The 23,224-nt window shown below is 36.2% G+C and overlaps 1 non-coding gene across 1 annotated transcript; it reads right to left on the bottom strand.

The window, feature by feature from the left end:
* Positions 1–16,525: 16,525 nt before the first annotated feature.
* LOC116154515 (U6 spliceosomal RNA) lies at positions 16,526–16,632 on the bottom strand. The gene has a single exon (XR_004138490.1). It is a non-coding gene; the product is annotated as a U6 spliceosomal RNA (small nuclear RNA).
* Positions 16,633–23,224: the final 6,592 nt, after the last annotated feature.

Below are 23,224 nucleotides of genomic sequence, written 5' to 3'. Positions count from 1 at the left end.
GCCAGAGCCTAAGGGTATCAGGATTCAATAAATAGTATTTATTTGTGTGTGTATCTGTGTCTATATATAAATATATATAGACCCACACCCATACGTATATATAAAATATCAATAAGGTTGAGCTTAATTTTTCAATGTAACTTTGGGATAGACTCCCAAGGATTATGAAATTGCCAAGCGAAGTCTTCATTGTTAATATCCAAAACTTTCCAGTTAGTACACTATTTTCCACATTATAATTTAATGACATCAAATTTTACAACCTCCCAGTTTTACCATGGCGCTGAAAAATGAGTCAATCTAAGAAAAAGATAGAGAATTGTATTAAAATCAAACTGAGGTTATAACCCAGGAGACAGTCTTTCAGAAAGCTCTAAGGACTGTCCCAGAGAGTTAAGTTGGGGAGGCCAGTACACGTGTGATTTTGGCAAAGGGGTGCATGCAATCAAGCACATATCTTGGCAGAAGATTACTGCTATTTGAGAGAAACAAATACCTTAGTTAATGGATTTTAGTGATTTTCTAAGGGTGGAAACATGCAAGAAACTGGGTTCATAAAATTTTCTCCTGAAACTATGTAACTCTCTGAGGGCTGGTTTTGCCAGTTTTCCCAGAGCACATAATGCCTCATCCTGATCTTCACTCTAAATTTTTTGTGGGGTGTCTTGTAGGTTAGCAATTGCAGTGGCTAGTAATTTGGTTCTTGTAAAACTAGATGATGGGCAATTAATTTTACAATTCCCTCCCTTTGGGTCTTAATTTTGACCAAGGTTGGGAGGCATTTCATGACTGATTTGTCCCATAACGCTAAGAATGCTCATTCCCAGGTCAGGTGGGAATTTCATTGATAGGCCCCTCAACGTGCTATTATTGGACCAGGACCTGTGAACGGGAGCCAACGTCTCTGAACTGTCTGACTAGTCTGCTGTGATCCAGGAAATGGTTCCCTCTTGTTGCTTCTTCTCATCTCTAGAGTTCCACTATTACAATTACTGATCTTATAGAACTATGTACTTGGTCAATCATTTCAAGTCACCTAGTCATGGCTATTTTTATTGGATGGCTATCTCTAAGGGAAATGATATAGTGCATTGGACATAAAGTTCACCAAATATGTCTGCACGTACAAGGTAAGTGGTGGGTATTATGACCCTTTACAGGACTGAGAAAGCATTGTTATCTTCTAAGGAGTTACATGGCTGACACCAGAACTTTTTAAAAATAATCTTTATGGTTGAGCAGTTATTTCTGCCATTGGGAAGATCTAGTTAACTCAGAATGCAGATGCACTATGCACACTAGAGGGGAGAGAGGAGGCCCGGATGGGCAGAGAAAAAGTGTTACGTTTAAATGTCTCTCATCTTGCCTTAAAATATGAATTTTATTTCATCAACCAGGTGGCAGGCAATCTAGGATCTCCTCTAACATGTATTTAAAAAATGTGTTTTTAAATCTGTCATATAAGAAAGTCTTCTGAATTAAAAAACTAATAATTTCTTTAGATCTTCTAGATATGAGGTAGAGTTTCAAGAGTTACTCATTCACTTTTCAGATTCCTAGGGCTCATACACCTTCATTTTTCCACTGAGATTTCTTACGATTTGAAAATCTACCTCAATGTATGACATAAGAAAAGAACTTAATTTTGTATTTTCACAAATTATCTGAGTTACCCAAATATCACTTATTTTAAAAGTCTCTTGTTGTTGCTGTTTTGAGCAATTATCTTTATCATACACTAAATTTATGTTTGCCCTTGTGTTTGTTTCTGCATTTTCTATTAGGTTACATCCCTCCCTTTGTTTTTCCTGGTAAAATATTACACTGTTTTAATTACAGAGCCTTTGCAATATGTTTTAATAACTTATATGACTATTCCAATTTTTTGTCATGTTTTTCAGGATTTTTCTACTTGTTCTTGCTTATTTATTTTTCCCATTTTTTCCTAATTCATAGTCAAATTGTGTATCTGAGGAAATAAAAAACCTTGTTTCTTTCAGGATTTAAAAACATCTGTCAGATAATATTGTTCAGTTTCTTATAATTTTATCATTTTATTGATACTCTAAATATAATCTTCTCCTCTATAATAACTTTGATCTAGCTATGGAGATGAACATAGACTTTTCATTGTTAACTTTTTGTTTCCATCCGTTAACATGATGGATTATTTTAGTGTGTCAGTATTAGCCAAGATTCTCTAGAAAATAGAAGATAAGGCAAGGTTTAAAATCTGACACTTGGCAGCTGAAAAAGTTGTGAAAGATATGGTTAAAAAAAAGAGGAATAAGGTAAAGAAAAATGGATATAAAGCAAATGCATCAGGTGGATTACACTGGATTACAACACAGGCAATTGCTTCACAAAGTATCAAGAACAAGGAAAGAAACTTCAGGACCTTTGTGCAGTTACCAGGCACAAAAGGCAAGGCTGGATGGACTGAAAAGAAAAATCTCTCCTCTGAGCAGCCTATAGATGTGAGAATTGATCAACTCAGCTTCCTTCCCCCTCAGTTATCTCAGTGGTTAAGTTTGCCCCATCAGGAAACGATTCCCCCACACTTGCAGATAGGTTAAAAGTAAAAATATGCAAATAAGACAGACTATGCCATCTAAAACAGCAGCTAGTGGCCAGATATGGCTATGGAGCCCTAAAAATCTGGGTAAGATAAATTGAGATATGCTAGTCACATCAAACCTTGGAGGTGACTACCACTTAGATAAAATAATGTAAAATATACCTCTAAAACTAGAAATCAGTAGCAAGAGAAAATTTTTCAAACATTGGAAAAAACAGGCAACACATTTCTACTTGACCTATAGATTAAAGAAAAATTAAGAGGGAAGTTTGAAAATATTTTTAACTGAATGAAGGTGAAAAAAAATATAAAATGTATGGGCATTTTAGTTTCCTAACCCTGCTGTAACAAAGTACTTCAGACTAGGTGGTTTAAAACAACAGATTTTATTCTCTCATAATTCTGGAGGCTAGATGTCCAAATCAAGGTGTTGGCAGGGTCATGCTCCCTTTGAAGGTTCTAGGGGAGATTCCATCTTTTCCTCTTCCTTGCCTTTTGTGGTTTCAGGTATATGGGTGGGGTTTGCTTGCTTGTTTATTGGTTTTGGTTTAGGGCTGCATCAGTTCAGTCTTGCTTCATTCTTCACATGGCCTTCTTCCCCGAGTCTCTCTATCTAAATCTCTCTCCCTTTCTCTTTTAATGATCCCAGTCATTGGATTTAGGGCTCACCAGAAGCCAGGATGATGACCTTAAATTAACTTGATAACTTCTGCAAAGATCCTACTTCCAGATAAGGTCACTGTTACAGGTACTGGGGATTATTTCTTCAGCATATCTCTTGAGGGGGACATAATTTACCTCAATACAATGAGATTTAATTAAAGTAGTGCTTACATGTAACATTACTTGCATATTTAAAAAAAAAGTCTCAGATCAATGAGCCTATTTATCATGTTAAGAAATTGGAAAAATAAAAGCAAAATAAAACCCAAAGCAAGCAAAGAAAAAAATAATAAAGATAGGAGCAGAAATAAGTGAAATAGAAAGGAAAAACACAGAGACTATCAGTGAAACCAACAGCTGGGTCCCCTCTGTTTACTGTGTTAGTTTGCTTAAGGTACTTATACACCACCTCAGTACTTTATAATAGAGTGCTGTAAGAGTTATTATTTCTTTAAGGTGAATGAAATTTTATTTCATTTCTGTAGTAGGTTGGGCTTTAATAAGCTTTTAGTTAATAAAAGAATCAATCATGAGACCATTTAATGTTAAAACTTAGATTTTATTTTTATTATTTCCCTCTACAAAATAGAAAATTTCAGAATAAAACTCAAAAATGTGAAGACTGTTCAAACTTGAATTTGTCTATTCCGTGCCCCTCCAAATATGTGAATTAAGATCAGTTCATTATTCACATTCAATGATCTCAAAAAGTATAACAGAGCTCAAGTGAAGCAGACAAATTCAAATTAGTGCATTTGGAATCAGTTCGCTTCAAAAGTTTTTTCTGTTTTGCTTCAAAATAAATATGCCCTGTACGTGATGCTTATTAGCTTTCTAAATTAATCCTTACCATGCAGAGAAGCATCTAGCTAATCAAGTCCATTAAATAACCACAGAGAGGCATATTTGGCTTTATAAAATAGGCAGGGATAAGATATCCAACAACAGCCTCTATGTAGGATCTTTCAAGGAAGTTATCAAAGACAAACTTCTCCCTTCAGTCCAACAGGAGTGGATATACTATTTCTGAATGTAGAATTCCAGCTCCTACTTCATATCATGACAATAGAGTTTCCCTCTAGTTTTTCAATTTAAATGTCACACAAAATTAAAACCATTAAAGTACAAAGCTTAAAAAATAAAAATCATTTAATGAAATGTTACAAAACTGCAGAAGAAGTGTCATCAATTAAAATATTCACTGTCCTAAGATTAATGTGTAGCTACCATTAACTTAGTGCTTACCACATGCTAACCATGTGCTAGACGCCTCATGTGCAAAATCTTCTTTAATCCTCATAACCATGGCCAGTAGCTATTACTACTTCAATTTTATAGATAAAGGATTTGAGGACTCTTTAAGCAATTGTTTCAAGGTCATACAGCTGATATATGATAGATCTGAATTGAATCCAGATTTTGCCCACTCTAGAATTCTTTGTTCTTATCCCGTATGTTATAATGTGTTTGGTATGCAAAATCCCTCAAATCACTAAATCATGAGCACTATTCATTTGGTTTTGCATAAAATTACAGTCTAACACTGTGACGAAAAAAGGAGGAGATTTCAGAGAGTAAAGACAAAAAACATGCCTTTTATTAGAAGGATGATGACAAAAAAAAAAAAATAGTTCAGAGCCTTTGCTCAGAAGTTGAATGCTGTAGGACTGAAGGCCTTCCTTTTTCCCATTGAATTTTGACATGTAGAACTTCTGTTAGCATCAAAACATCACATATTAATCAAATTCAAAGAAAGAAGAAAATAATAAGCATGAACACAAAAATTAATAACATATGAAGCAAACTTAGAACATAGAGGATCAAAAATGTTACAAATTGATTCTTTTAAAAAATTATTAAAGACTACTTGTACCAGCCAAGCTGCAGTAAACTGACTACATCCTACCTCTTCCCCTCATTACAAATTAAATCTCTAGACAGAATTCAAAAATCAACCACCTGAGGACTCTGCAAAGTAAATAACAGGCAGATTGAGGAACAGAGTCAAAACACCAACAGGGGCTCATATGCTGGTGAATTTCTTTCTTACTTGCATCCTTACTTTTACTGGAGGACAGGTGGTATTAATTTTTCAATTTTATTTTGCTTTTTCAAATTCTTTTGGCTATATTTGCATTTCTATATGAGTTTTAGAATCAACTTGTCAATTTCTACAAAAATATCTGGTGAGATTTTTATTGGGGTTGTGTTAAATCTATACATCATTTGAGGGCAAATTGATCTCTTGAACAAGAATGAATCTTCTAATCCATGAACAATCTTGCTAAACTCACTTATTAATTCTATCTAGTAGCTCCTTTTGGTAGATGTCATAGGATTTTCTACATAGATAATCATAATCATGTCATCTGTGAATAAAGCAGCTTTATCCCATCCTATTTTTTTCTTTCCTGATTGCACTGGCTAGAACCTCCAGTAGGATGCTGAATAGAAGTGAGAAGGAAGAGCCCTTTATCCTTCCTGATTTTAAGAGAAAAGTTTTCAGTCTTTTATGATGTTATCTGTAGGTTTTCCATAGATGCCCTTAATCAAGTCAACTCTATTCATAATTTGCTGAGAGTTTTGTTTTTTACCAGAAATATATTTTGGAAACAGTCAAATGCTTTTTTGTGTCTTCTAAGATGATCATATAATTTTGTTTTGTTTTTATTTTTGTTTTATTTTTATGATTAATTACATAGATAAACTTCATATGTTTAATTAACCTTGTATTCTAGGGAAACTGGTTATAATTATTATTCTCTTTATATATGATTTGGTCTTATTTGATTTTTTTAAAGAATTTTTGCACCTCTGTTCATAAGTGATACTGATTTATACTTTTTTTAGTGTCTGATATCAGAGTAATTCTGAACTTATAGGGTGAGTTGAATAATATTCCCTTCTCTTCTTTACTGGAAGAGTTTATGTAGAATTGGAATTATTCTATCCTTAAATGTTTAGTAGGATTCACCAGTAAATTCATCTCAGGCTGGAATTTTCTTTGTGAGAAGATTTTATACTACAATTTAAGTTTTTAATATGTATAGTTCTATTTAGGTTACCTGTTCTTCTTGAGTGAACTGCAATAGATTGTGCCTGTCAGAGATTTGTCAATTTCATTCAAGTTGTCAAATTTATTCGCATAAAGTTACTCATTCCTTCATAATCATTGTAATACCTATTGAATCTGTGGTGATTTTAATGGTTATTCCTGATAATTATAATTTGTCTTTTCCTTTTTTGTGTGTTTCATCTAGCTAGAGTTTTATCAATTTCATTGACCTCAAGAAACCAGCTTTCTCTTTCTTTGCTTTTCTCTTTGATTTCTCTGTTTTCTACTCATTGGCTGCTACTCTTTATCCTTTTATTTCTTTACTTACTTTCCTTTTAATTAGTTTTTTCCCATTTCCTTAAGGAGGAAGCAAAAGTCCTTGGTTTAAGTCATTTCTTATTTTTTTATGTGGATGTTTAGCACCATAAATTTCCCTATAAGTGCTCTTTTAATTCTGATAGTGTTGTGCTTTCATTTTTATTCATTTGAAATAACTTCTAATTTCCTGTTTGATTTCCTCTTTCACTCACAGGTTATTTTGAAGTGTATTTTGGGTTTTTGTTTTGTTTTGTTTTTAGTTTGCAAATATCTGAGAGTTTTCAAATGCTGTTTCTTTTCCATTTCTGATTTAATTCTACCATGATCATAGAACATATTTCATAATTGAAAAATTTTTAAACATTAATGAGACTTGTTATATGACCCCCAATATAATCTATTTTGGTAAATATTCTAGGTGCATTTGAGAAGAATGTGTATTTCACTGTTGTTGGATAGTTTTCTGTACATACTGTTTAGGACAAGCTGGTTAGTAATATTTTTCAAGTCTTTTGTTTATTTACTGAGTATTGCTCAGTTAGTTCACTCAGTTATTGAGAAAGAAATATTAAAATCTCCAGCTATAATTCTGGAGTTTTTGTTTTCTTCTGGAAGTTTTATGAGTCCTTCCTTCACATGCTTTGAAACTATTTTAAGTACATACATGTTTAAGACTGTTATATTATAATGAACTGGGCCCTTATAATTATGAAATGTTCTTCTTTATCACTGATCTGTACTCTGTAGCCTACTTTGTCAGAGATTAATTTGGCCATTCCACCTTTCACTAGATTAATTTGGGAATGATATTCCTCCAGAACTGAGGTATAGGATAAACAAAACACCTTTGTGTCTACAAAGGTAACCTAAAAGCGTATGAACATTATTGGCAATGCCATCACGCTGTTAACACAAATGGAGCATACAATAAATCGTAGGTTCCTAAATATTTTTCTTTCCCATATGCCATTAAATTATATTTTTCCAAAATTTGTATTTTTTAAGCTCTCAACACAGGATTTCCATTTGCCTCCCTTTTACACTTCATTTTATTAGATCTCAGACATCATTCCAGACCATCCTAAAAATTACTCTGTGAGCAAACACATTGATCTCTTTCCTGGCAAATTTTAAAACAAAATGTAACTAAACTTAGCAGAATGTGAGACACAGATTATAAGAAGTTAAGACCGTAACATCATTTAAAGAGGTATTACAAAAGACAATCTCATCATAACTAGTGATATCAAAAGGAAAGAATTATTAATTCAGTGAGGATCTTTCCTAATTAATTGAACAGTTACACATGTATCTACTGGGTCATATATCGAGTGGAGATGGGAAGACCCCACTCTAGAGGATAAATGCACAAGAAAAGGGCCACAAATTTTAGGTAGGTTTGTATCTGTGGATTATAAATGGGAAATAAGTAATGACAGGGAAATGGTTATTTCTTTAAAACCAAATACAGCAAAAGATTTTTCTATGTCAATTGTTCATGGTAATATTAAAATAAAGGAGGAGGTATATGTGTTATGTAAATGTAAAACTGTAGTATTACATGGAGGAATGCCTGCTCTAGTGGTTAAAAATATTAAACTGAACATGAAGTGAAGGAGCTTTCATATGAGTTTTGTTATTAGAATGAGTTGTTAAACTATATAGTTTTCATGAACAGCGGTAAATTAAACAGGATTCTATTTTCATATTATAAAATTTACTTGAATCTTCATGCCCTGACTGATCCACCTGTGACTTTCTGGCCCTTTTGACATCATCAAATAAATAAATGAATAAATGTAGATAAATAAATAAACCAAGGGGAGGGTATAGCTCAAATGGTAAAGCATAGGATTAGCATGCATGAGATCCTGGGTTCAATTCCCAGTACCTCCTCCAAAAATAAACAAACAAACAAACAAACCAAATTACCTCTGCCACAACTAAAAAATAAATAACAATAATTTTATGTATAGTTTTAATTCTTTTGACAAATATTTATTCTTCAATATCTTCTGTTAGCTCACTCATCCATGAGTAGGGTACTTGTGTAACTTAAAAAATAATTGGATGCTTCATGATGGATTATTTGCAACTGTCCACAAGTCAGTTACTGAATATATTTCTGAAACCTCTCTAACCAATTAACCATTTCATTGCATCCTAAAGGGCACTACACCCGCTATTCAAAATGGAATTAAGGTATGCACTGTTGCTACTGCTGCTATATAATTCAAGCAAAAAGTCTTGAAATATATTTGCCCAACCAGAAAACATGTGAAAATTATTTTGACTCTCTTCCCCCAGCAATATGCAAATTTGAAAGGGAAATGTAGTTATCTTTTATGTCATACTGATTGTTTTTGGCTTTCACTGACTCAAACAGGGTAAATCAACATGGGATTTTATACTTTGCTAGAAGCAGCTTGAGCAAAACAAGTTATTATTAGCTTCATTTGAAATTATAATTTCAAAGCCACACTCTGCTGGAGCAGGAAGAGAGCCCAAGGAAAATAAAACCATAAATGAGAGCAAGCCTGGCATGGATTCAAGCGCCAGGAGTTTATTCAGTTCATTGGACTCAGGTTGTCTCTTCCTGTTTTTGTGAATAATTTCATTTCCCTTGCGGACCCGTCATGAATGAACTAAGTGATTGTTTTAAAGGAATTTTAAATTTGGGAAATTCCTTTTTAACAGCTAATATATGAGCTGCCAAATAAAAATTTAGAATTTTCTCACTTGTCTTCTAAGCCAAGCCCTCTATAAATATCTAATCACTGTTATTATTCCTCATTATCATACTGAGTCCACTAAATTTTTTGTGCCTAGTGATCCTTGGTCAGTTGATAATGAATGAATTTAGTCAACCTATGTGACATCTTTATCAAAAATTTTGGACTCAAGGACATAAGGCCTGGGGGACAGTATAGCTCAGTGGTAGAGTGCATGCCTAGCATGCATGAGGTCCTAGATTCAATCCCCAGTACCTCCAATAAATAAATAAATAAGCCTAATTACCCCCCCCCCCCAAAAAAAAGGACATAAGGCCTTTAGTCTATACCAGTGTTCTTTCTCTGGGTTAATTCAGGATTTAGGGCTTTGAGGACATCTTCTAGAAGTTATTATTTATGAAACACAGAGGTAAGGTAAATTCTCAAAATTTTGATTCTGATTTTATTTTGGCCTGGAAGTATAAAATATACATATAACATAGTTAAACTATGTGGATTTTGTCTCAGTAAGGTAATAAGGGACATTCCTCAGATAATAATTTACTTTGAATTTTTTTTCCTCTCAGTGAATATTGGGTAGGTAAGCACTCATCACCACATATATGTTATGAGAGAGAGAATGTTTGCAAAGTGCTTAGTATGAAAAATGGGAATGTTAACAGTTTTCATTACATTAATGGTGATGGTAACAGCTTTTTTGTTGCTGTACTTGTATTGTGATTGCTACATTTTTGAACATGTCTCAGAGATTTTATTGAACTTATTGATTAATGAAGAAACCAGTAAGAAATTACAACTTGTTCCTGTTCCTATTATTTTTAACGGTTATATGTGTTGGTTTCTCACTACCTTTCTATTTTCCCACTGGATCTGGAGCTTTGACTGATTCTCAACCTATTTGTCAATCGCTCTAAACTTTGACATCATCTTCTCTTTGGGAGGAAACTCTATTCCCCATGATCTGTGTTTTCCCTAAATCATAAAATTCTTGTCTACTTAATTTTGTGTTGCCACCCTGAGAAATCTGGCTACTGTATCTCACCCATCAAATACAGACTTTCTTCAATTCATCTACTGTTAATAGACTAAAGTGCTCTTAATTTCAGCTGCTATGAATAGACCAGTGTCTGTTCTTCAATGCCCCTTGATTTAGACTCCTTCTAGTCACCTACTCAGGGAAGAGCCGTTCACCTATGTAAATCCTTCTAGGTCCAATCTCATTAGTTTTATTTCCCTCTGCTTTCCCATCAGTATTTTGTGGAGATTCTGGTGTACTCATGGTAGGTGAAACACGAAGCTAACAAAAGCACAATGATCAAGAAAGATTAGTAGGAAGGCTCACTGTTCTGAGTTACATGTTCTTTGGGAGTTCTCAATAGTTATATACTTCTAGTATGTTGCTAATAAAAAGATACAGCCAAGCTTATCACTAAGCATAGATAACAAAAATCTTTGTCTTATTTACCCAAACAACCCACAGGAATTAAATGCAACCTTTGATTTAGGTTAACTAAAAATTGGGCAGGCAAAATTGGTTCTCATATTTAAAAATTGAACTAATTAAGTTGGCCGCATAAGAAAGAAAATGTGACATATGGCCATTCTGTTTCCACCAATAGAAAAGGACGAAAGTGGGAACCTGGGTGCGGACACATTCCCCCTCTCTGCTCAGGGTCATGCCTGCTAAGGCGCTCACTCCCCCTGTTATGGTTATTAATGTGGGCGGGGACAATGTGAAAAAGAAAAGAACCATTACACTTACAAAACCTTACATATTTTTTCTTGAAGTATAGTTGACTTACAATGCTGTATTCATTTCTGGCGTACAGCACAGCAATTCAGTTATACATAGATATGTGTGTATTATTTTCATAATGAAATATTATGATATTTCACTGAATTCATGATGCCTTCTATCCACTGAAATAAATGCACAGCCTAGAAGCTGAGAGTTATGTTTTATTTGGTGGGAGGACTCGAGCCAGGATGACAGCCTCTCACATCGCTCTGGGGGACTGCTCCGAAGAGGTAGGGGAGGAGCTAGGATATATGGGAGCTTTGCAACAAAGACCAGGTAGTTGGAACAATAAAAGATTACTTGTTATCTAAAGACAACCTGGTATCTCAAGTTAAAGAATTTAGTGCTTTTCTATGTATGGGAGGAAGCAAACATTTGGGCTCATTGAATTCATTCCTTTGACAAGCACCTGGCTACCTAGGGCCAGTGTCCTGTCCTTTCTTATTCTGAGTCCCCTCAGGGTGCACTGAGCTGCAGAGGCTGGGCTGCAGGCTTATCTTCACTGGGCGGGGGTGGGGGGAGTGGGAGTGGAGGCAGCCGCTGATGACTTGATGGTTTCAGCGTTCTTTGTTTGCAGTATTTTTTCGTTCACACTCCAATACTTTAAATATCCTGTAGTACCTGGTCATTACTTATATTCCTAGCCTCATTTCGTACCAATTTCCTATTTCCCTGCTTTCTCCTGATACTTGATTGATTGTGTCACAGTAAGTTTCTCTGAGTTCTCAAAAGTGCCAACAAATTTCCTACCTCTGGGCCTTTGCGTGGAATATCCTTTCCCTGATTCTTCACTTGGTAAAATTGTTCTTTGGATCTCAGCTTAAACAGGATCTCTTCAAAGAGGATTTCTCTTACCCCTAAACTAAATTCCCTATCACACCTAGTTCAGTTTTTTTTCATCCTCTTTATCAGGTTTTTACTATGCATATATTTGTGTGACATTGTGTTTATTGCCATTAGCGTTAGTCCCACTGAACCGGACATACTTAACAGTAAGGAAATGTATTAGCTCATGGGAGACCAAGTCCAGAGGTAGGTCTGAATTGTCTGACTCATTGAAAAATCAGATTGTAGAATGACTGCCAGCAACTTCATATAGTTGCTCATATTTTTCAGGAGAGAGAGAACTGATTTACAGAGACTTAAGACTAAGGGAAAACTTTCCTAAAAGACCTAATCAGAAAACCTAATCTCATATTTGACTGGACAACATTGGACCGCAAACTTACTCCTGAGCTGATCATTAGCAAGAGAGCTGGGATTTCCTTTAGTCCAATCTGACTCATTCTTGGAATTAATCTTGGGATCAGATTTCCCTGAAGCATGGACAGTGTAGGAGAGAAATGCATACATAAACTAAATTAGCATTCTGTTACGGAAAAGGAAGAAGAAATCAATACCGGATAAATAACTAGCAATATCCACCTCATTACTGTACACACAGAATTTGTTTATCTTGTTTAAACTGTATAATGTTGTCGTCATGTTTGTTTTTAATGTTTTGAAATGCCATGATCCCATTATTTACCGTTCAAGTTCAACAGATATCATTCCCACTACCTTGCGGGATGAGCATTTTAGATGCATTTAGATGCTCTTTTATGTGTAGCCAGGAGCATATTTCCCATCAACTGTTAGACTTATTTCCAAAATCTGTGTCCTGCACATGAAGGTTGAACATAAATAATGTCTGGTGTTATCTATCAGGAAAGCTGGTTCAATTCATCACCTGAAAAATTTCAGTTTACCAAGTAATTAGGAGAACTGGAGATTAATCCAAGAAGAGGGAATTGGAAAATATATGTCAAGGCAGGTAACAGTACAATTAGAACATCATTAATTCTGCAGAGGATTGATGTAGCCACATTATAGCTAAGATAGTCAACTATTAAGCAGTAAGGACACAAGAATTTAGGGTAGAGAAGCTCAATATTTTAGAAAAGATGTGTGTAACTGTCGTTTTATCCCAAGGTCAGAAAAGCATGAGTCACAACTCCACCTGAAGGCCCATTCATTAGAATCAGCGGGGGAGCCTGTGGAGAGCTGCAGGAGGCTGGAACACAATGAAACGTTAGAGGCTCACATTCTGCCCTCAGGGCAGCCTGGCTCCGGGAGCCTGAGCTATCTGTGCAGCTGAGACTGTAGTGAGAGAGGAGAAGCCATCCCAGGATGTTCATTTAAACTAAAACAAGATACCTTGTGAGATCCTCTTTAAAACAAAGTCTGTAGAATGTATTTGTATTTGAAAGAGTTAGTAGAGATAAATCAAATTTCCTATGATACATACATTTGACATCAGCAACTTCAAAGAAACAACAAAAACCAACTTTGTAAGCAGAGACCTGTACATTTGTGCATGCATGGATACACACGCATATACAAACACATGCACATACTTGAATTTAGATCCATTGGACCATTGGAGGGAAAACCGAAAATCCTTTATCTTCAGCATATCTACTCTAATTTCCAGAAACGAGCAGTATTGTGGTCTAATGTAATCCAGGATGCATCACTACCACTTTGTTGCATGCCTAATGTATACAGGGCACTTATATTATCCAAGGGCTGCTATATAAAATTGGTGCAGTCTGCACCACACAGAGGTTCCTGGCCACAGAGCAAGGAAATCTGCACACCCTGGCAGGGACTGTACCTTTAAAGCAGGATGCATCCTTCCAAAATTGGCACCTTTTCCTAATTCATCCACCAAAGAGTTTGCTTTTTATTCTAATTTGCACAAAGGTGCTGCATGTGCTAACAGCTGCGCTGACATTATCTTATTTGTTCCCAGCCACAAATTCTGCCATGGTAGATGGTTATGAACTTCTTGTAATCTAAAGTACTCTGAGGTAAATCGTTCTTTAAATCGTCAAATGAAATAATACGAGCCTATGCTATCCCTCCTAACGGTGAGATCTCAAGTGGCCTCCCCAATATGTGTTTGGTTTCTAAGGTTTGTTTGGTGTGATAAATCTCTTGATTAGAATTTCGTGCAGTACTTCTGGCTGTTTCTCCACCAATCCTGTGACTATCATCTTCTCATGACATCTCTTTACTCCGTAGAAAATCCTGGCTTTTTTCACCTGAATTCCCTAGGGGGGCAAAACACACACAGTATCTAGGTTCTCTGGATATGAAAGAGCAATTACAAAACACAAAAGCAATCATTCAAAATTGACTATTGTACGTCAGTTACTACTCCTCTCCCGTAAGTTGCTGCTCCTCACTGCCATAGACAATCCAGGGCGGGCTCGGGGCTCCATAGCCCTCCCCTAATGCTGTCATTTCAGGGCTGCACATCTTCAACCTAAAGCCTTTTATCGTATTTCCTGTCTGATCCTCCCCCGAAACAACTCTATTGGGGACTATTAGATTGCTCACCATTTCTTAATTCTTTATTATGCAGAATAATTAAATTCTTGCTTTTCTCAATTTATTTCACTAAAACTAAATAGGGCCTACTCTTTCATAATCACTTTCCCCTGGGTTAGATTCCCCTGCTTTCCTGAAGTGTAGAAGTAGCTTCAATTTGTAGTATTTTAGATAACAAGCTTTTCTTCTCTGATGTGTGTTTTCTACAGATGAGACTACTGAGACTCTGAGAGCTTATGTAATTTATCTGGCATCACTTAGATTCCAGAACCTACTGTCTTTTCATTAATCACTAATCTGAAATCAGCTTAGCAAACAAGAAGTGACCCCTGTACATGAACAGAACCTTATGCTAGTATTTAAAGGAAAATTATTACATGAACTCTATACATTCAACACAATAAATACTATTAAGCACCAGCAGTGTTCAACTAAATAGAGAGGCAAATAGCTACAGTTACAAGTTTATGATACTAGAAGTTACAGACATTGAACAAATAAACACACAAATAAATATACGTTATAATTAATGCTAAGTGCTATGAAGCCAAAGACCGAAATACTGTAAGCCAATAATAGAGAAGATCTATTTTAGGGTACAATCAACTATTCTTTTCTATGTTCTTTGAAATGCAATCTAACATTCTTTCCTAGGTATTTGTAATGCTCTAGATATTTTAAAGAAAATCTCAGGAACCACATGAGTCCAATAGACCTATTCACCCACTACTCTGGTCTCCTAATTTTCTTTCTTTCATTCTGAACCTGTCTCAAACGAAAATATAGGAATATGAAAACAAGCAAGCAAAAACAACAAACAACCATTCTGAATGAACCATCTATTTCTCTTGTCTCTACTCACCAAGCTGGGTACTACAAGAAGACATCACATCACAAGGCATCACACAGAGACCACCGCGCTTAGTGCTCACTCACCACGCACCTGGATGCAGTGTCATAGGACCCGGATGCATTTTCCTGGTTTGTCCCTTCTCTCCCCACTGAACCACTCACCACTTAACACCTGACAGAGGCCCAGACCTTCTCCTTTAAAGAGAAAATTGGAACCAGCCAATGGAAATTCTTTGTCTTTCTACCCCTAAACCTCATTGCATCTGCTTCCAATTGCTTCTGCCTTTTAACTGTTACAAAACACATATCTTCCCATCTAAAGCCAAGCACTCATCTGTGCTTTGGATCTTGCCCCTTTCAGCCTTTTCAGAAAACACCTGCTACTGATTGTCCCTGTTCTCACCTCCTACCTTCACCTCTTCATCTCCTCTCTCTTCCTACCTCATCTTTCCTTTTGTCTTTTTCATATAAAATAAATAAGCAAACACAGAAAATATCTCACATGAAATAAATTTTAAAAACACCTTCAATGTACAACTCCTAACGTTTGCTTTATCTCACCCTGCAACTTCTCAGCCAAACTTCTCATATGGAAAGTTGTTAATTCCATTTTCCTTTTTGTATTTGATAAATCTGACATGTTGTATTTTGTAAATGATGTACAGCATGTCACTTTGGTATGTTTATATGTTGTAATATGATTGCCATTGAAACAATATTTATCACATTACGTCACTAGAGTACATTATTGTCTGCATTCACTATACTTTGCTGTACATTGACTCTGTATGGCTTATTTATTATTCATTGCTAAGTTTGTACCCTTAAACACCACTAATCTTAACCCCATACCTTGCATCCTGTGGTAACTACCATTTTACTCTGTTTTTTCACAGGTTTGACTTTTTTAGATTCCACACATAGATGATAACGTACAGTTCTTGTCTTTATCTTTCTGACACATCTTGCTCAGCATAATGTACTCAGGGCCATCTGTGTTGTCACAAATGGCGGGATATTCTCCTTTCTGCATCTATTAAGATAATCATGTGATTTTTACCTTTCATTTTATTGATGTAATGAACATTTATTGATTTGCATATGTTGAACCATTCTTTTTTATTGGAGTATAGTCAGTTTATAATGTTGTGTCAAAAAATACGGAATGCTTCACGAATTTGTGTGTCATCCTGGTGCAGGGGCCATGCTAATCTTCTCTGTATTGGTCCAATTTTAGTATATGTGCTGCTGAAGCGAGCCCTGTGGAAATATTCTTGCATCCCAGGGATAAATCCCACTTGACCATGGTGTATAATCTTTTTAATGTGTTCTTGAATTTGGTTTGCTAATATTTTGCTGAGATTAATTACATTCTCTGACACACAATTCACTCCAACCTCACTTAAGTTTCTACTACTGTATTTTACAGCTTGTCATGGACTTAATGTGTGTGCTCCCCCCAAATTAATATGTGGGGTCCCTCATTCCCAGTGTGGCTGTATTTGGAGATGAGTCTCTAAGGAAGTAATTAAAGGTAAATAAGTTCATAAGCATGGGACCTGATCCAACTAAATCAGGGTTCCCAGAATAAGAGACACTAGAGGGACTTCCTCTCCCTCTCACCACGCACACACAACAAGAGCCATGTGAAGACACAGTGAGGTGACTGCCTACCAGCCAGTAAGAGAGAGATCTCATCAGAAACTGGATCTACTGGTACCTGGGTCTAGGACGTCTTGTTTCCAAAACTATAAGAGATATATTCTGTTGTCTAAGTCTTCCAGTCTAAAGTGTTTTGTTTTGGCAGCCCAAGCAGACTAGTACATAGCTCTTGAAGAAGTCACTAAAACTGCTATATAGTAAATCCAACGGACATGTTTCAGTTCTCATTGTAAATGACTTTCTTTTATATTGATTGAACAAATACTTTTGAATACCTGCCTCTGTACTAGACACAAAGAATACATAAGTGGACAGAAGTGATGGGTCCCTATATTCATGAAGCTTATATTCTAGTAAGTGGGAGAATGACAAAAAAAAAATCAAATAAATGAATAAAATGACATAGATAGTGATCAGTAATGTGATGACAATAATTGTGTTAGTTGAAGACTCTCTTCCCTTGAAATGCTCTCTTTCTTTATTCACCTGGCTTTTTCCCTGCATCTTTGGCCGTTTTTTCTTGGGCTCACATGCTAGCTTGTGCTCTCTTAACCATAATTTAGATACTGACAATCCTCTAGTCTTAATTTGGCATTATTTATCTTCAAATACGACATCATATTTGTTTACCATATTACAGATAACTCCAAATTTTCTAACTTCAGCTGAGTCCTTTCCTTGGGGATATACCTGTCCATATTTTTCCTTAGATGCCCTAAATATATCTCAACCTGTTTTTTTCACAAAAAAAAGCTAGAAAAATGTCTCAGCCACCATAATCAATTAATAATTTATTTGAAGCCTAAATATGTTTCAAAAAGACCTCTTCTCAAGGTGTGGAAGAAAGGGAACCCTCCTACACTGCTGGTGGGAATGTAGCTTGGTGCAGCCATTATGGAAAACAGTATGAAAATTCTTCAAAAAACTTAAAATAGACTTACCACATGATACAGCAATCCCACTACTGGGCATATATCTGGAGGAATCTCTAACTCGAAAAGGCACATGCACCCCAATGTTCATAGCAGCAGTATATACAATAGCCAAGAAATGGAAACAACCTAAATGTCCATTGCAGATGACTGGATAAAGAAATTTTAGTATATATACACAACGGAATACTACTCAGCCATAAGAAAGAATAAAATAATGCCATTTGCAACAACATGGATGGACTTAGAGATCATCATTCTAAGTGAAGTAAGCCAAAAAGAGAAAGAAAAATACCACATGCTATCACACATATGTGGAATCTAAAGGAAAAAGGACATTATGAACTCATCTACAAAACAGAAACAGACTTGCAGACGTAGTAAACAATATTATGGCTACCAGGGAAAGAGGGTGGGAAGGGATAAACTGGGAGTTTGAGATTTACAGATGTCAGCCACTGTTTGTAAAAATAGATTTAAAAAATTTCTTCTGTGTAGCACAGGGAATTATGTTAAATATCTTCTAATAACCTTTAATGAAAAAGAATATGAAAATGAACATATGTATGTACACGCAAAAAAAAAAAAATCTCATTTCTTCAAACCTCAATAGTTTCTTAATTACACTGCTGAAAATTCTCCCAAATAATCTCTCCCCTCTCTCATTACTCCCTCCAATTGTGTGCCCAGGGTTTGTTTTTTTAAATGAAAGTATGATTATAGTGTTACCCTATGAAAGACACACCCCCACTGGCTTTAAAATAATGAGTAAGTCCTTTAGAGTAAAGATGCAAAGAGTCTCTAGAATCTTCTAAACTGTTCTTATTTTCTAATATCCTTACTCTCTGAACTCCCTACAGGTCTTTCCCTTTCTCAGACGCACCATTCTCTAACGTCTCCGAGTTTCTGACTAGGCTTTTCCTTCTGCCTGAGAAGGGATTTTTCTGACTGTCTTATATAGTAAGAGATATACTCCCCCTTAACATTTCAACTCACTTTTACTTCTTCAAGAAAGCATTTTCTGCTTCACCTTCTGACATTATAGATAAAACCCTCTGTGCTCATTAAACTTACATCTTAAAGAAGAAACAGGAAGGTATGTGTCTCTTGGAATGCTCACTCTTAGGAAAGCTAACCACCATAAGAAGTCTGCCTTGAGTCTTCCATATTCTAAGGAGGCTGAAGCTAACCAGTGGGGAAGCTGCACAGTTGAGAGAGATCCTGGCCAGCCCACAGCTGCTCCGGCCATTTATAGTTAATGCACGTGAGGGAGGAAGTTACCTTGGGTGTCCAGTTCCATCAAGCCTCATAGGAATCCAGCCTTGCTGCATTTGACTGTAACCACATGAAAGACCTTGAGAACCACCCATCTGAACCCAGTTAATCCCAAACCTAAGCAATAATCAACTGTTAATTTAAGCCATTAAGTTTTGCGGTGGTTTGTTACTCTGCAACAAGTAACCAAAAAAAGATTCTTCTGTAGAATCTTTTCTACAGAAGGATCTTTTCTTCAAAAGATCACGTACATATGCTTTGTTGTGAAAAGACTACAGGAGCTTTTGGAGGCAACAGCAGAAGTAGGAAGTCTGTTTAGGAGCCTCTTTCTCTCTTTGCACTTCTTATAATATTAACCACAGTTTTAATTAAATAATTTATTTGTTAAGCCTTTAATATATTTCTTTTATATATTTTTTATTGAAGTGTAGTCAGTTTACAATGTTGTGTCAGTTTCTTGGTGTATAGCATAAAGCTTCAGTCATACATGAATGTTTTCATATACTTTTTCACCACAAGTTATTACAAGATATTGAATATAGTTCCCTGTGCTATACAGTATGAACTTGTTTATCTATTTTATATATATTAGTTAGTATCTGCAAATCTCAAACTCCCAATTTATCCCTTCCCACCCCCTACCCCACCTGATTTTTTTTCTATGTCTGTGAGTCTGTTTGTTTTGTAAGTAAGTTCGTTCATCTTCTTGTTAGATTCCACATATAAATGATATCATATGGTGTTTTTTGTCTCTTACTTCACTTAGAATCACAATCTCCAGGTCTATCTATGTTGCTGCAAATGGCAGCATTTTATTCTTTCTTATGGCAGAGTAGTATTCCATTGTATAAATATACCACAACTTCCTTATCCAGTCATCTGTTGACGGACATTTAGGTTGTTTCAGATTATAGCTTTATGAAAGCCGGGAAAATTTAAACCTTGTTCACTTATGAATCCTCAGTGCCTAGTAGATACCTAATAAGACTTTATTGAAGGAAAGTAGAATTGTATGAATGAATGAATGCCTTTGATGCTTAACTAAATAAAGACTTTATTTCTGGATGTTGTCTATACTTTTCGTTCCTCCTTTCTTTTCCCTCTTCTAATTTCCATTTCTGTTTCTTTCAACTTAATGTATATTTTCAATATGCAGAAATAATGCATGAAAATGAGAATCCAGGCATCATGAACTGAAGAATCTGAATATAGAAAAATTTTAGTGCTTTTAAGTCCAAATGCAGATATAATGGGAAACGAGACAAAACTATGACTGCACTGAAATACCTATTGCTTTCTCATGAACAAATTTAAAGCCTCCAGAATATTAACACATTTTCTTCACTGCTTTATAGAGTGAAATTTATCATGAGTGAAATATTCTGCAAATCAAAGGGATCATCTCTTTGGAAAACTGCAGCGGAATAAAAGTAAGTTTAGGCTCATATCACAGATAAAAAGATCACTCCTAAAAGGACACTGAAAATAATACTCAAAAAAAGAAGGAAATTAAATGTCCATACATCCATCTCCATCAGTGTCAAGAATTATCCACTTAATGATGATTTATTTTAAGTTATTTGTAAATAATTTAATTTATTATATATGATTTTATATTTTAGCGGCTCCAGATCATTGTTACAGACCATTGTTTTTCCCAAACTTCAAGAAATGATCCCAGCGTTTTATTAGGACCAAGTCTAGGTATCAATGACAGGATATTAAATCACAACGTGTGGAAAAGTAGCTTTATGGTGCAAAACTTTCTTATATCCACTTTTATATTCTGTACTCCATATTCCCTAAATCTGTCCCAAGGCATGTTCTCCTGTTATCTGCCAGAAAATATTCACATGGTCCTACACGTTTTTAGTTAACAATCTCTCCTCTCACAGTGGGTGCTTTACTTTCCTACTTGGGCCACATGAGAGTCTTTACAATATCACAGCGGTCTATTATACTGATGACATCATGTTATTTAAAAATGTAAGTAGAAACTGTCAGGTATTCTGTATGTGATGGATGTCACATGTAAACAAGAGAGTAGGAAATAAACCCTAAAAACATTCAGGCACCTGCCTTATTGATGAAGTATTTAGCAGCTCTGTGCTATGGGGCGAAACAGGACACTCTGTTCCAGTTACCCACTGCTGCATAATAAACCAATTCAATACTTTGTGACTTGGAGAAACAGCAATCATTTATTTTGTTCATGTAGATGCAATTCAAGCAGAAAATGCCAGGCACAATCACCTCTCCACGCAGCGTCAGCTGGGGCTGCAGGCTCACTTACTCATCTAGCAAGTTGAGGCTGACTGTTGACTGTGAACTCGGCTGAAATTGTTGGCTGGAGACCTTGGTTCCACTTCACATGGACCTCTCCTCAGGACTTCTCGGAGTTTCTTACAACATGGTAACTAGATTCCAAGAGTGAGGGCCTCAAGGGGCCTGGGCAGAAGCTGCAAGTCTGCTTATCGCTGGGCTTCAAAAGCTTCAGGGGGCTAGTTTTGCTGCATTATATCAATAAAGTACGGAGACCAGCTCAAATTCAGGGGAAAGGAAGTTGGATTCAATCCCTCAATGAAAGGAGTGGCAGAACATTTGCAGCTATTTTCCAGCTACCCTGTCATCCACAGAAAACGAGAAATTGTGGCACTTTGAAAATCCTGCAACTAAAAAGCAGTAGAGCATTTAGTAGACCTCTCCAGACTTTGGAAACAGCACATTCTACGCTTTGAAATACTGCTCCATCTTACTTATTGAATGACTCAGAGAGATGTAAGTGGAGGGTGGAGCCCAGGGCAACAAAGTTCTCTCCAAAAGTTCAGAGTACAATGTGAGCATCCCTGTCACTTGGTTCATATGACCCAGCAGATCTCCTGGTTCTAGAGTTGACTATGGTACAAAAGAGCCCATGTGCAGTTTCTTTCAAGCCTGTTAAGAAATTTCTAGCGTAGACCTTCAAAACCCTACAGCAAGGTTGTCTGCCACAAAGATCTAGTCCAATGAGGAAAACAAGTCCTGGCCTGCTGCTCAGCCTTAAGAATGTGTCCTGACCTTGGGACATGAAGTAACCATGCAATTAGCACCAACCTTCACAAGCTATTGTCAGGCCAGCCGAATTATATAATGGAAATGGTATATTCAAAGAGAAGCATTCGCAGTTTCTAAGGGCACAAGATTCTCTTCTTACCTCTGCTGTAGCCATACCTCTCCCTGAGCTCACACCTATGTCTTAAGTGTGTTCCTCACAATTAGCCAATAGAGATGGGGAAAAACCCAGGCCTGGTTCATCAGTGGATCACAATATTTGTAGTGAGTGAAATATGAACTGTTGTTATACTGCAGTTTCTCACGGGGAGACAATGGTGAGAGGAAATATTCTAGGTTGGCAGACCTTTTAACAGGACACCTAGATAGTTGCTAAGGCACCAGCTTGGGGATGACACTTTCGGCCTTGGGACAGCGTCCTTCAAGGTAAAGTATATTATGTGAAGCAAGGCTCTTACATAGGACCATGTTTTTAACAGCTAGGAAGCATGAGTCCAGGACCAAAGTGCTGGAATTAGGATCAATCCTTCTCATCATCATTCCTGGCTGTCTATACAGGGAATCAGTGATTTCCAATCCTGCAAATTCAGGCTCTTTTACACCGAAGTTCTTGATTCCTGGAGTGGGGAGAGTGGGGAGAGAGATATTCTCCTAATAGAATCTTTAATAACAGTTCTCATTCTTAAGACTAGGCACTTAATAAATATTTCCAGGTTGAGAAAAAAATGTGTGTTTGTGTGTGTGTGTGTGTGTGTGTGTGTGTGAGAGAGAGAGAGAGAGGATTGGAGAGTGAGAGGTTTTGTCGGTGCTTTGCCTAAGTATTCCATCCCTACTATTTTTTTCACCAAGTCTCTTAAGTCTAACCTCCTTGGCTCTCTGAATCTACAGGCTAGAAAGAGCATAGAGTGGGAGGTCTTTTGGAATTCGTTTCAT

The sequence above is a fragment of the Camelus dromedarius genome, chromosome 6, assembly GCF_036321535.1.
Source record: "Camelus dromedarius isolate mCamDro1 chromosome 6, mCamDro1.pat, whole genome shotgun sequence".
NCBI lineage: Eukaryota > Metazoa > Chordata > Mammalia > Artiodactyla > Camelidae > Camelus > Camelus dromedarius.
This window is presented reverse-complemented; position numbering and strand designations above follow the sequence as displayed.